The sequence below is a fragment of the Elephas maximus genome, chromosome 3, assembly GCF_024166365.1.
Source record: "Elephas maximus indicus isolate mEleMax1 chromosome 3, mEleMax1 primary haplotype, whole genome shotgun sequence".
Taxonomy (NCBI): Eukaryota; Metazoa; Chordata; class Mammalia; order Proboscidea; family Elephantidae; genus Elephas; species Elephas maximus.
The window spans coordinates 145,769,863-145,783,155 of record NC_064821.1 but is presented as its reverse complement, the minus strand read 5'-3'; the positions used below and the strand labels follow the sequence as shown (position 1 = coordinate 145,783,155).

General features: G+C 38.8%; 1 protein-coding gene across 4 annotated transcripts in view; it reads left to right on the top strand.

Moving 5' to 3' along the window:
* The window catches only part of RWDD3 (RWD domain containing 3), a 171,100-nt gene that overhangs the window by 42,791 nt on the left and 115,016 nt on the right, over positions 1-13,293 (top strand). The window contains exon 5 of one of the 4 annotated variants that reach the window (XR_007516694.1): positions 5,471-5,611. The exons of the other annotated variants lie outside the window; for them this stretch is intronic. The gene's annotated coding sequence lies outside the window, so the exon portion shown is untranslated. Of the gene's footprint in view, positions 1-5,470; positions 5,612-13,293 lie in introns of those variants that run through there. 4 annotated transcript variants of the gene reach the window in all.

The following is a 13,293-nucleotide window of genomic DNA, read 5'->3' as shown; positions in this document are numbered from 1 at the left end:
ACATATGTACATTCCCAAGAAATCTGAGCAGAAAGAGAATAGAGAAGGGAAGAATATATTTGATTTCTTCATACAGGAATCAGAGCTTTGTTCTAGGCCCTCAGGGATGAAGTTATTTATATCTGTTTGTAAGTCATCCATGTGTATGTGCATAAACCCACTCCAGGTATGAGGAAGCATCTCAATCATCTGACATGTTGGAGGATTGAGGTTTCTCATGAACCAAAAGTCAGTTCCTTAACAAGGCTCTTTTAGAAACATTTTGGAGATGAGAATAAGTTTAAAATGTTTTACACTCATAGGCAGAGTGGATTGAGCATAAACTAACCTCAGTGCATGGGTGTTGTCACTGTGGTACAAGGAAGCTGTCTCCAGGTCTGCTGATGTTCAGCCATTTCAGGAGGTAGCATTGGATCAAGAACCGATGATGTTGAAGGAATAAGTCCAAGCTGCCCTTGAAGCATTGGTGGAAAACAAGGCTCCAGGAATGCAGCCCTGGAAGTGCTCACTCATCTATGCCAAGAAATTTGGAAGACAGCTGCCTGGCTGGCTGACTGGAAGAGATCCAAATTTGTACCCATTCCAAAGAAAGGTGATCCAGCAGAATGCAGAATTCATTGAACAATATCACATGCAAGTAAAATTTCCTGAAGATCATTCAAAAGTGGTTATAGCAGTACATCGACAGGGAACTGCCAGAAATTCAAGCTGGATTCAGAAGAGGATGTGGAACCAGGGTTATCATTGCTGATGTCAGGTGCATCTTGGCTGAAAGTAGAGAATACCAGAAAGATGTTTACCAGTGTTTTATTGACTATGCGAAGGTGTTCAACTGTGTGAATCATAACAAATTATGGATAACATTGCAAGGAATGAGAATTCCGGAACTCTTAATTGTGTTCATGAGGAACCTGTACGTAGACCCAGAGGCAGCCGTTCAAACAGAGCAAGGGGTACTGCATAGTTGAAAGTCAGGAAAAGTGTACATCAGCGTTGTATCCTTTCACCATACTTAGTCTGTATGCTGAGTAAGTAATCTGAGAAGCTGGGCTGTATGAAGAAGAATGCAGCATCAGGATTGGAGGAAGACTCAATTTTCACCAATCTGCGATATGCACATGACACAACCTTGCTGGCTGAAGTCGAAGAGGACTTGAAGCACTTACTGATGAAGATCAAAGACCACAACCTTCAGTATGGATTACAGCTCAAAGTAAAGAAAACAAAAATCTTCACAAATGGGCCAATAAGCAACATCATGATAAACGGAGAAAAGATTGATGTTGTCAAGGATTTCATTTTATTTGGATCCACAATCAACACCTGTGGAAGCAGCAATCAAGAAATCAAATATGTATTGCATTGGACAAATCTGCAGAAAAGACCTTTAAAATGTTAAAAAGCAAAGATATCACTTTGAAGACTAAGGTGTACCTCGTCTAAGCCATGATACTGAAACAGGCTGCTCAGCCATATCTTGGACAGAACCTGTACCATTTTTCCTTTCTCTAGCCTGTCTCTGTCTCCAAGTATGATTTTGGTGTTAGCTCCCGTAAAAGTTAAATGTTAACTAGTGTTTCCCCTAAAACAAAACAAAACAAAAAACCATGGAAAACAAGCAATGTCAATCTAAGCCTGTCAAACAGGATGAAGGATGGTGCCAGCCACCCCCTGGGCTGATGGGATAATGACAGGAAAAGATCAACATGTTTGAGATACTACCACTGAAACCAAACAGAAGAAAGAGAATGCACATTTCACAAGTTCCTAAATCTTATGGCCCCTTTTCCCTTTAAAACCCTAGCTGGCCTGCAGTTCCTGGAGACAAACAGCTTTAGGAAGAGATCATTCCCCTCTGCCCATATACCAGTATATCTAATCAAGCTCTTGCTACCCACCTCACCCCTGTCTCAAGAGCTGGCTGTTTGCGGCAGGCAGCTCTAACTCTTGAAATTGTGGCGACAATATTTTCAATACCTCATATGCTTGTGAAAGCTGGACAATGAATAATGAAGACTGAAGACTGAAGAAGAATTGATGTCTTTGAATTATGGTGTTGGCAAAGAATATTGAATATACCATGGGCCACCAGAAGAATGAACAAGTCTGTCTGGGAAGAAATACAGAGTGCTCCTTGGAAGCAAGGATGGTGAGACTTCGTCTCACATGCTTTGGACATGTTATCAGGAGGGACCAGTCCCTGGAGAAGGACATCATGCACGGTAGAGGGCAAGTGAAAAAGAGGAAGACTCTTGATGAGATGGATTGACACAGTGGCTGCAATGAAGGGCTCAAGCATAACAGTTGTGAGGATGGTGCAGGACCAGGCAGTGTTTTGTTGTGTTATACAGAGGGTCGCTATGAGTCGGAACCAACTCGATGGTGCCTAACAGGGACAACTCTCTAGGTTTGAAGGGTGGATGAGCCTCAGCTTCCATGTCTGTTGAATGGCTCACCTAACTTTGATGTTCTAGGAGACGTTCTTTCCTTTTTCCTACTCCTGCTTCATTTTTCTCTGCTTTCCCCCTTCCTGGTCAGCATCCCTGATGCTTCTTTTAATCTCTGTCATTGCAGAGGTTGGCTACTTACTGATTTCTTCCTTCATTTTTGCTTTTTTCTCTTTGTTGCTCTCTCTTTTTTGCCACGTCTTTCAAGCTTTATGACTTGACGGCAGCAGGGCTTAGGTTTGATAGCCACCATCACCCAGCAAGAGTATACCTTCTTTCAATCAGTACGTCAGCTAATCACAATGTATCTTTTAAATTTCATCTCTTTTTCCTGTTTATTATGTCTGTCTTAGTTATCTAGTGCTGCTCTAAAAGAAATACCAGAAGTGGATGGCTTTAACAAAAAATTTATTTTCTAACAGTTTAGGAGGCTGGAAGTCCAAATTCAGGGTGCTGGCACTAGGGAAAGTATTTCTCTGTCAGCTCTGGAGGAAGGTCTTTGTTTCTTCTGAGCTTCTGCTCCTGGGCAGTCTTCATGTGGCTTGGCTTCTGTGCTTCTCTTGCTTGCTTTTTTAATCTTTTATATCTCAAAAGAGATTGACTTAAGACATACGTTATAATAATCTTGCCTCATTAACAAAACAAAGACAATCCATTCGCAAATGGGATTATATCTCCAGGTTTAGAGGTTAGGATTTACAGCACAAATTTCTGGGGACACAGTTCAATCCATAATAGTGCCCACTGGTATAATTACAGGCTTTAAAATTATTTCTCAGTTCACAGTTTGTTCTTAAAGGTTGATAGTACTTGACTGGATAAGTGAGTGATCATATATGTAGAAGTCATAGACCTTAGAACTAGAAAGAACTAAAGATTGTCTAATCCGACTGCATTGTCTTTCAAGTGGGTGATCATGAAGTAACTTACTTACCCAAGGCCACTCATACATCTGGTAGCAAAACTTACTGACCAAGACATAGATCTATAAAGCTACGTTTGAAAGAGAATCATATTAGCTCTTTAAGCCAAACAAAAAAACCAGTTGCTATCCAGTCAATTCTGGCTATGACCTTTCAGAAGCGGATTTCTGGGCCTTTCTTCTGAGGTGCCTCTGAGTGGGTTTGAATTGCCAACCTTTTGGTTAACTTTGTGCCAGCCTTTGCCCCTATTAGTCCTTTAATCCTATATATAATGCAGGGAGAACTCAAGGAGCTGAGCAAACAATTATTCAGTAGTTTTCAGCCTTCTAGGGAAAATATCTGCTCCATTCCAGAACATTAGAGAGGAGAAACAATTTCCTTTATTCTTGTGTTGTGGAATTGTCCCAAATTTATATGTACATAAATTCATAGGGTTTTCTCACAAAAGCTAATTCCTTATAATGGCACTTATTTATGTCTTATAGAACATACAGTATCCGATTCCCTGAAATTTGCTCTACTTATTGTTTCACACATGAGTGTTTTAAATGACCAAATGATCCTTTTTGCTGGGGAGTTAACACTCTGTATATCATAGAATCTTATATTTATTTTAAAAAACTGAATTAAAAATATTTTGCTGTTAAAGAAATAATCATAAAATTTCCTTTTGTGTGACACTTACGCATTTTATCTAGAAAAATAGAATCTGAGATTTAGAAAGAAATTTAGAGATTTTTAGTCCAACTCTCAACCCAGCACAGTGATTTTTTAAGATGATAACTTTGATAGACAACCAACTTCTGCTTGAAAACCTTCAGAGATGGGTACCACCCTCAGGAGGCAGCTGTTATAGTTGCTGGACAGCACAAGTAGATAGAGAGTTCTTTTTTGCATTGACTCAGAATCTGCTTTCCTTAACTTCTAGCCCTTTATCCTAGTTCTGGTCTCTGGAGCGACGCAGAATTAGTATGCTCTTCTCTCTATGACAGTCCTTCAGATATTTGAAAGCAGATATTATGCCTTCCCTTATTCTTTCCTTCCCCAGTTCCGTGAATAATGTATCAAAAATTATAGCTTCTCCCATTCACTTGGCCATTTGCCATTTTATTACATTCGAATTGGTCAATGTCCCTCTTAAAATGTGGCATCCAGAATTGAATTCGATATTATAGATGTGATTTAACTAGTCAGAAATACAATAGAACTGTCGAGGGTAGTGATCTGTGGATAGTAATTTCTCAGGGAAGCCTCATTCTTTAGATTGACTAAATCCCTTCCAAGAAGGTGACTTCTAAGAAAACACTTGGTAAACTGTAAAGTGCTTTATAAATGAAATACCTTGTTATAATCCACTTTAAGATTAAAAAGAAAAATACAACAGATAATCAAAGAATATATTTCTTCTGCCATGAACAATTCCAGCCTTTGGATCTTCAGAGTTGGCAGAAAGCCTAGTTGTATTTTTTTCCTCGGCAAATACATAGAAATACTTTAAATCTCAGCTATTATGCTTGGGCCTCGACTGCGTAGAGCTAGTTTTAAATAATTTAGTAATATTTGGAAAAGCTTTTTTTTTGGTGGGGGGAAGCAAATGATAAATGTCACTCTGGGTCTGTACATATATAATGAGACAATAATAGACAAGACTTTTAATAAGTAGTAGTTTTACATTTGAGGTAGAGTTTTAAGTATATAGTCTGTGTTTCTTCCATTTTAAAGTATACTTTTTTCCATTATTTATTTATTTTATTTATGGTAAAGATATACACAGCAAAATATACTCCCATTCATCTATTTCTGCACGTACAATTCCATGACATTGGTTACATTCTTCACGTTGTGTTAACCATTCTTGCTATCTGTTCCCAAAGTATTTCACCACCATTAATTTAGGCTCACAACCCCCTAAAATTGTCCTCTGTGCTACAGATTTCTTATTTTAACTTTTCAGTAGAGTAGAAACCTGGTTTGAATATGGTTTAATTTAATCATCTATCTTATTTATTCATTCATTCTCAGTTTATTGAATATTGATTATGTGTTAAGGACTTGAAAAAGATATTCATAAAGTTTTCTTTTTTCATTCATTATTCCCAGAGATTTTTGAATAGAATAACTCTTTTCTAATGTGCGTGACATGAAGTTATACCCTGAACATTCTCATTAAGGATTTAATCAGAATGCTACTTGCTGAAAGTGAAGAGGACCTGAAGCACTTAGTAATGAAAGTCAAAGACCACAGCCTTCAGTATGGATTACACCTCAACATAAAGAAACAAAAATCCTCACAACTGGACCAGTGAGCAACATCATGATAAATGGAGAAAAGACTGAAATTGTCAAAGATTTCGTTTTACTTGGATCCACAATCAACAGCCATGGAAGCAGCAGTCAGGAAATCAAAAGATGTATTGCATTGGGCAAATCTGCTGCAAAGGACCTCTTCAAAGTGTTGAAGAGCAAAGATGTCACCCTGAAGACTAAGGTGCGCCTGACCCAAGCCATGGTATTTTCAATCACATCATATACATGTGAAAGCTGGACAGTGAATAAGGAAGCCTGAAGAAGAGTTGACGCTCTTGAATTGTGGTATTGGCGAAGAATATTGAATATACCATGGACTGCCAAAAGAACGAACAAATCTGCCTTGGAAGAAGTACGGCCAGAATGCTCCTTAGAGGCAAGGATGGCGAGACTGTGTCTTACATACTTTGGACGTGTTGTCAGGAAGAATCAGTCCCTGGAGAAGGACATCATGGTTGGCAGAGTACAGGGTCAGCGGAAAAGAGGAAGACCCTCAATGAGGTGGACTGACACAGTGGCTGCAACAATGAGCTCAAGCATAACAATGATTATAAGGATGGCACAGGACTGGTTATTGTTGCATTCTGTTGTGCATAGGGTCGCTGTGAGTTGGAAGCGACTCGACAGCACCTAACAACAACATGGAATTATCTCAGGACCAACTATAGCCAGTTATAGTTGGTAAATATAAGTGTGTATAAATATAATTGTGAAATATCCCAAATTGGATGATGGTAAAGATAGGGAGCCCAGTACATTCCCTGGCAGATAATACATTCTTAATCAATATTTGCCATAAGAATACTGCATATTGTTGTTGTTGCATGCCATTGTGTTGATTCTGACTCATAATGACCCTATGGGACACAGTAGAACTGCCCTCTGGGATTTCTGAGGCTGTAAATCTTTATGGGAGCAGATTGCCACATCTTTCTCCCGTGTAGCTGCTGGGTGGGTTCCAACCCCCTACCTTTCAGTTAGCAGTTGAGTGCTTAACCACTCACCACCAGGACTCGTTGTTGTTGTTTTTAGATGCTGCCGAGTTGGTTCTGACTCGTAGCGACCCTATGTACCACAGAACAAAACACTGTCAGGTTCTGCACCATGCTCACAATAGTTATACTTGAGCCCATTATTGCAACCACTGTGTCAATCCATCTCATTGAGGGTCTTCCTCTTTTCCGCTGACCCTGTGCTTTACCAAGCATGATGTTCGTCTCCAGGTACTGATCCCTTCTAATAACATGTCAAAGTATGTAAGACACACTCTCGCCATCCTTGCCTCTAAGGAGCATTCTGGCCGCACTTCTTCCAAGACAGATTTGTTCGTTCTTTTGGCAGTCCATGGTATATTCAGTATTCTTGGCCAACACCACAATTCAAAGACGTCATTTCTTCTTCGGTCTTCCTTATTCACTGTCCAGCTTTCACATGCATATGATGCGATTGAAATACTACGGCTTGGGTCAGACGCAAAACAAGCTAGTTGCTAAAACCCCCGAAAGAAACCAGTTGCTGTTGAATCAGTTCAGATGCGTGGTGACCTTATGTGTTTCAAGGTAGAACTGTGCTCCGTAGGGTTTTCAATGGCTGTGATCTCAAAGGCAGCTGATTAGATGTGTTTATCATGATGTTACTTATTGGTCCAGTTGTGAGGATTTTTATTTTCTTTATGTTGAGGCGTAATCCATACTGATCTTCATCAGTAAGTGCTTCAAGTCCTCTTCACTTTCAGGAAGAAAGGTTTTGTCATCTGTGTAATAGGTTGTTAATGAGTCTTCCTCCAATCCTGATGCCCTGTTCTTCTTCATATGGTCCAGCTTCTCAGATTATTTGCTCAGCATACAGATTGAATAGGTATGGTGAAAGGATACAACCCTGACACACACCTTACTGCATATTAAAACCAGTCTAAACCAACCCCATTGTCATCAAGTCGATTCTGACTCGTAGTGACCCTAGAGGACAGAGTAGAACTGCCCCATAGGGTTTCCTAGGCTGTAATCTTTACAGAAGCAGACTGCCACATCTTTCTCCGGCAGCGTGGCTGTTGGGTTTCAACCCTGGCCGCTGCATGACCAGGGCTCCTTTGGCAATGAACCTGGTGTTAACAGCTGGAGGCTGAGTCCTATAGATTGATGTGCTGTTGTTCAAATGAGGTGGACACACTTGGGATGGCACTGTATTTTAAGACCTCCTATGTGGGTTTGGTTTTTTTTTTTTATGTCTTTTGGAGGAACATTAGTTCTTGGTCAATAAAAACGACTATATTTTCTAAAGCATGATAGTGTGGTGATTACAGTTTGATTTGTAACGTGTCAAATAGTCTAAAGAACATAAATAACTTTTAAATACATAAATATTCAAATAAAAAATCAGTTGTTTAGTACTGTCTACGCTGGAAAGAAATTCACCAAAGAATATAACCCAATAGATCATTTTTGAAGATGATATATTCTGATAGTCACTTAGAAAAATAAGGAAAGATTAAAATTCTGGAAACTCAGTCATCTATTGGGTTCCCCGGGGTTTTTTTTTTTTTTTTGAATTGTGAAATGTAAATTTTCTTTTTTTCTTGTTTAGAGTCCCTGGGTGGTACAAATGGGTAACGCGATTGTCTGCTAACCAAAAGGTTGGAGGTTTGAGTCTACCTTGAGGTGCCTTGGAAAAAAGACCTGGCAATCTACTTCCAAAAAAATCAGCCATTGAAAACCTTGTGGAACACAGTTCTACTCTGACACACGTGGGAATACCATGCATCCACAACTTCTATTTTATTATTACAAATTTTGATGACTGGGGCTGTGTAAGTTGGAGGGGCCTGCTTCATAAAATTAGATTTGGAGTCACATAATTTAAATTTATACAACTAGGTACAGAATTCTTTTAATACAGTGAGAGCTGAAACTCGACAGGACTGCCTTGTTTTTCTGGGTCTCTCAAGTTTTCTGCCTTTGACAGGGTGCAGTTTTTAACACTTTTCTATTGCTTGTTTTAGTGGAAAATTTTGAGTTTTCCTTCTCTGACAGGATTCTGTCTTATACAGGTTCTGATTTTCACAGGTTTTACTGAAATTTTTATTTAAAAAATTATCATCGAACTGGATAAACCTTTCTAGAGAAAGACTGAGCCTTCTTTTTTTATTTTGCAAGTTTAATCTTCTTAAGCTAGGTATTATTTGGTTAATTATACAATTCAGAGGCACACATAAACTGAAAAAATATAAATATTCTAATAGCATCTAGTTATTGTTTTTGGCTATATGGATATATGGGCTTTTATATCAATATTAGTGTTTTCTAATCTCATAGTATTTTCCTCCAGCAAAGAACTGTCTCTTTTCTGAAAAAAGGAAAGAAAAAACTTGCTTATAAATGAGACCATTTTGCATATTAATTAGGAGGCCTTTGAACTCTAAGAATAAAATCCGTTAATACTTTGGGTATGGAACAATTATGTATTCAAGGACTTTAATTTTATGCTAATAATGCGACAAGCTTTACATTTTTCTTTGTTTTGTTTGCATTTCCTAAAGGTAATTTAACGCAAATAATCCATCCGTGTACTGCACAGAGTGTGTCGGATGGTTTTCCTATAGTTAAGATTGTACCAGCACTCCCATTATAAATCTCTGTTACCCGTGGTTTATAATTTAATTGAGAAAACTTACTGCAGGCGGAAACTCAACACTTAGAGTTTCGAGCTAAAAGCAGTATTTCTCTTTTAAAAATGGCTTCCCCTATTTAATTTTATTGTTAATGGAAATATAAGAAGGATCATCTTGGAGCTGATTTTGAATAAAGCCAAATAATCATTGTCTCGACTTGATGGCACTGGGTTTTTGTTTTTTTCTTTATGACTAAAATAGTTTCTAAATAAAGCAGTTGATATCTTATCACTGGCCTAATACCACAACCTTTAACTGAATGAGAAGAGAGAGTAATGGAATCTGTTTATCCTTTCTCTACACAAAAAATACACACTTCCAAATAGAACGAGAAAATTGTGTAAGACCAGACATTTGTAAAATGTATAGCTGACAGTATTATCTGAGGAGTTACACTTTGTGTTTGATTTTAAAATGTGCACCTTACTCCTTTCGGCAGGTCTGGGTTAAGACTATAGAATCTGCTTTTTGTCAGTCTGAAATAGGGAAGAGGGCAGAGAATGGGGAGATGTGTGCTCTGGGATTCTTTACTTTATCTGCCATATAAATCTTCATCTTAGGTTTATGCTTCAATTACCTTGACAGGATCCAGGGGTTAATTAACAGGCATAGCAGTTTCAACCTGCTTACACAGTAGAATTGAGAAGATCAGTCTTTAGACACATGGTGGTTTTGTCATCAGCTTTTGAACTCAAATCGGTAGTGTAGAAAGGTTAACCTGCCAGGTAATATGCAATCTCAAATCAAGACTTCATCGTAGCTTTATCAAGCCCAATGAGACAAAGAAAATGTGAGCTAGTTAGAACAAGATCTACTCTATATCCCTCACCCCGTCAGCCTTTTTCTATTTAATTCTTACTTGTAATGCTGAATATGAAATATATGCCATGATTTCTTAACCCTAAAAGTCACTGGAAACTTGCTTTAAAATGGCCTGTCTCTAACTGTGAAATGTATTATGTTTCTAAATCAGTTGCCTTTGAGACCCTAAGGACAATTATTGAGGACAATCATAAAAACACATTTCTTACAGCACTTTGCAATAGAAAGGTTTTAGTGTGTATAATAAATACAGTGGCTCAGCAAGTAGGAGAAGCTGAAGCTAAGTACCTTGCTCATGCTCATGCAGGTCTCACATATTTGTCATCAGTTTAGTGCTCCTTCTTTGGTAGCCCAGTGGCTTCTTAGTTCTCTTAAAAAACAAAACAAAAAACAAGCTGGTTGCTAAAAACCCGGAAACAAACCAGTGGCTGTTGAGTCAGTTCGGATGCATGGTGACCTTACGTGTTTCAGGGTAGAACTGTGCTCCGTAGGGTTTTCAATGGCTGGGATCTTTTGTAAGTAGATTACCAGACTTTTCTTTCAAGGTGCCTCTGGGTGGATTTGAACTGCCAAACTTTCAGTTAGTAGCCAAGTGCTTAACTGTTTATACCACCCAGCGACTCATTTCCCTTAGGAGAACACATATTTTTAACTTTGAGAAATAGAGTCTAGTGATATTCTAATGAATGTGCCTTGTACTTATCTGACTTCTATTGCCAGAGACCATAAGGAAGTTCATAAAATTTCTAAGCTCATTTATTAAAATATTCCGTATTGGCTTAGATGCACAGGCGAAGGTCTTAGAGCGTAGATAAGATTTATATACGTCTGCCATAGTTATCTGTTGTTGTTGTTATGTGGGGCTGCTGTAATAGAAATACCACAAGTTGATGGCTTTAGCAAACAGAAATTTATTTTCTTGCAGTTTAGGAGGCTAGAAGTGTGAATTCAGGGTGCTGGCTCTAGGGGAAGGCTTCTCTGTCAGCTCTGGAGGAAGGACCTTGTCTTTTCTGAGCTCTGTTTCTGGGCAGTCTTCATGTGGCTTGGCATCTGTCTTCCCACATCTCTGCTTGCGGTTTAATCAAAAGAGATTGACTCAAGACACAGCCTACACTAATCCTGCCTAGTTAACATAACAAAAGACAATCCATTCCTAAATGGGGTTATAACCACATGCATAAAACCAAAAACCAAACCCAGTGCCTGTTGGGTTGATTGCAACTCATAGCGACCCTACAGTGAACCTATGCATAAAAAAAACACACATTTTTGAGGGAAATAATTCAATCCATAACAACATCTAGGTTACCCAATAAAAGAATATCATGGATTTACTATTCCAACTCTTTGACTAAAAATTATTCTTAATGTTGACATTTTGAGTATATCAGAAACATTGTTTAAATGTAAAGGTTTTGAGACAACAGAGTATGTGAACACTCAGTGTGATTGTGCAGTCTTAACAGGTTTTTGAGAAAACAGTAGATAATTATTTTCCAAGGATGATTTAAATATAACAAAGCAGGGAATAAACTAGAAAACTCCTTAGGGTTGCTTTGGATCTGGCAGTTCATATTCCTTACGAAGTGAAAAGCAGACTATCTTCTGATATTTACAAACTGATTAGAAGTTTTTTTTTTTTTTTTTTGGTTTCCATTTTAAGAATTTTAATAAATCATTCATTGACCCCACCCCTTCTTTCTTTGTTGCTTTTGAATAGTATAAATTTAGAATGTAATGAGGGTTTACTTCTGAAGTTTTTATTATGAAAATTAGTTTTTCTGGTCCACTGTTGTGAAGGATATGCGATTTTAGTTCAGGCAGCCAGTTTAGCGACATTTTGTGTAATTGAACAGTCAATGCATGGGCCACGTGAGACCAAATACCCTCTTTTCTCTTCTCCTGCTCATGCTGGGAAACCCTGGTGGCGTAGCGGTTAAGTGCTATGGCTGCTAACCAAAGGATCGGCAGTTCAAATCCGCCAGGTGCTCCTTGGAAACTCTATGGGGCAGTTCTACCCTGTCCTGTAGGGTCGCTATGAGTTGGAATCTACTCGACGGCACGGGGTTTGGTTTGATGTTTTTTTTACTCTGTGCTGAGCAGATGCCATCATTTGGTGCAATTTTACCACCTCCTCTGTCTCTCTTCATTCCTCCAGCTGAACTTGCTCACGCTCTCCTATTTTCTTGTCCCCAAATCCTCTTGCTCAGGCCAATGAAGACTTCCTAATGGCAGCATCCAATAGATAGATTAGTCTGGATCTGGTAAGATAGTGAGATGGACTGGAAAGCTAATGGTTTTGGATTTATACCAGAGTATGACCCTTTTTCTGTAAAGGACCGACCAAACAAAAAAATCCACCTGTCAAGTCAATTCCTACTCATAGTGTTCCTATAGGACAGGGTAGAACTGCCGCGTAGGGTTTCCAAGGCTGTAATCTTTATGGAAGATGTTTTCTTCCCAGAAGAAAATTTCTGTTTTGGGGGGATTATGCTTATTCCATCCTAAACATGTAGGTGTGGTGGTGGTGGTGGTTGTTGGGTCCCATCCAGTCAGTTGATTCATAGCGACCCTAGGTACAACAGAACGGAACACTGCCCAGTCCTGTACCATTCTCACAATTGTTGCTATGCTTGAGCCCTTTGTTGCAGCCACTGCATCAATCCATCTTGTTGAGAGTCTTCCCCTTTTTTTGCCGACCCTCTCCTTTACCAAGCATGACTCCTTTCTCCAGGGACTGGTCCCTCCTGATAACATGTCCAAAGTACATGAGACAAAGTCTTGTCATCCTTGCTTCTAAGGAGCATTCTGGCTGTACTTCTTCCAAGGCAGATTTGTTAATTCTTCTGGCAGTCCATCATATATTCAGTATTATTCATCAACACCATAATTCAAAGGTATCAATTTTTCTTTGGTCTTCCTTATTCATGGTCCACTTTTCACATGCATATAGGTGATTGAAAACACCCATGGCTTAGGTCAGGTGAAGCTAGTCCTCAAGGTGGCATCTTAAAGACTGGTAGTAGGGAGTAATTAAAAAAAAAATTCTTCTGTCTTTAGGCCACAGAATGGCCAATCATCATGCTAGTCCCCTAGCCATGTGATTTGTTCATGGTCGATCACATGA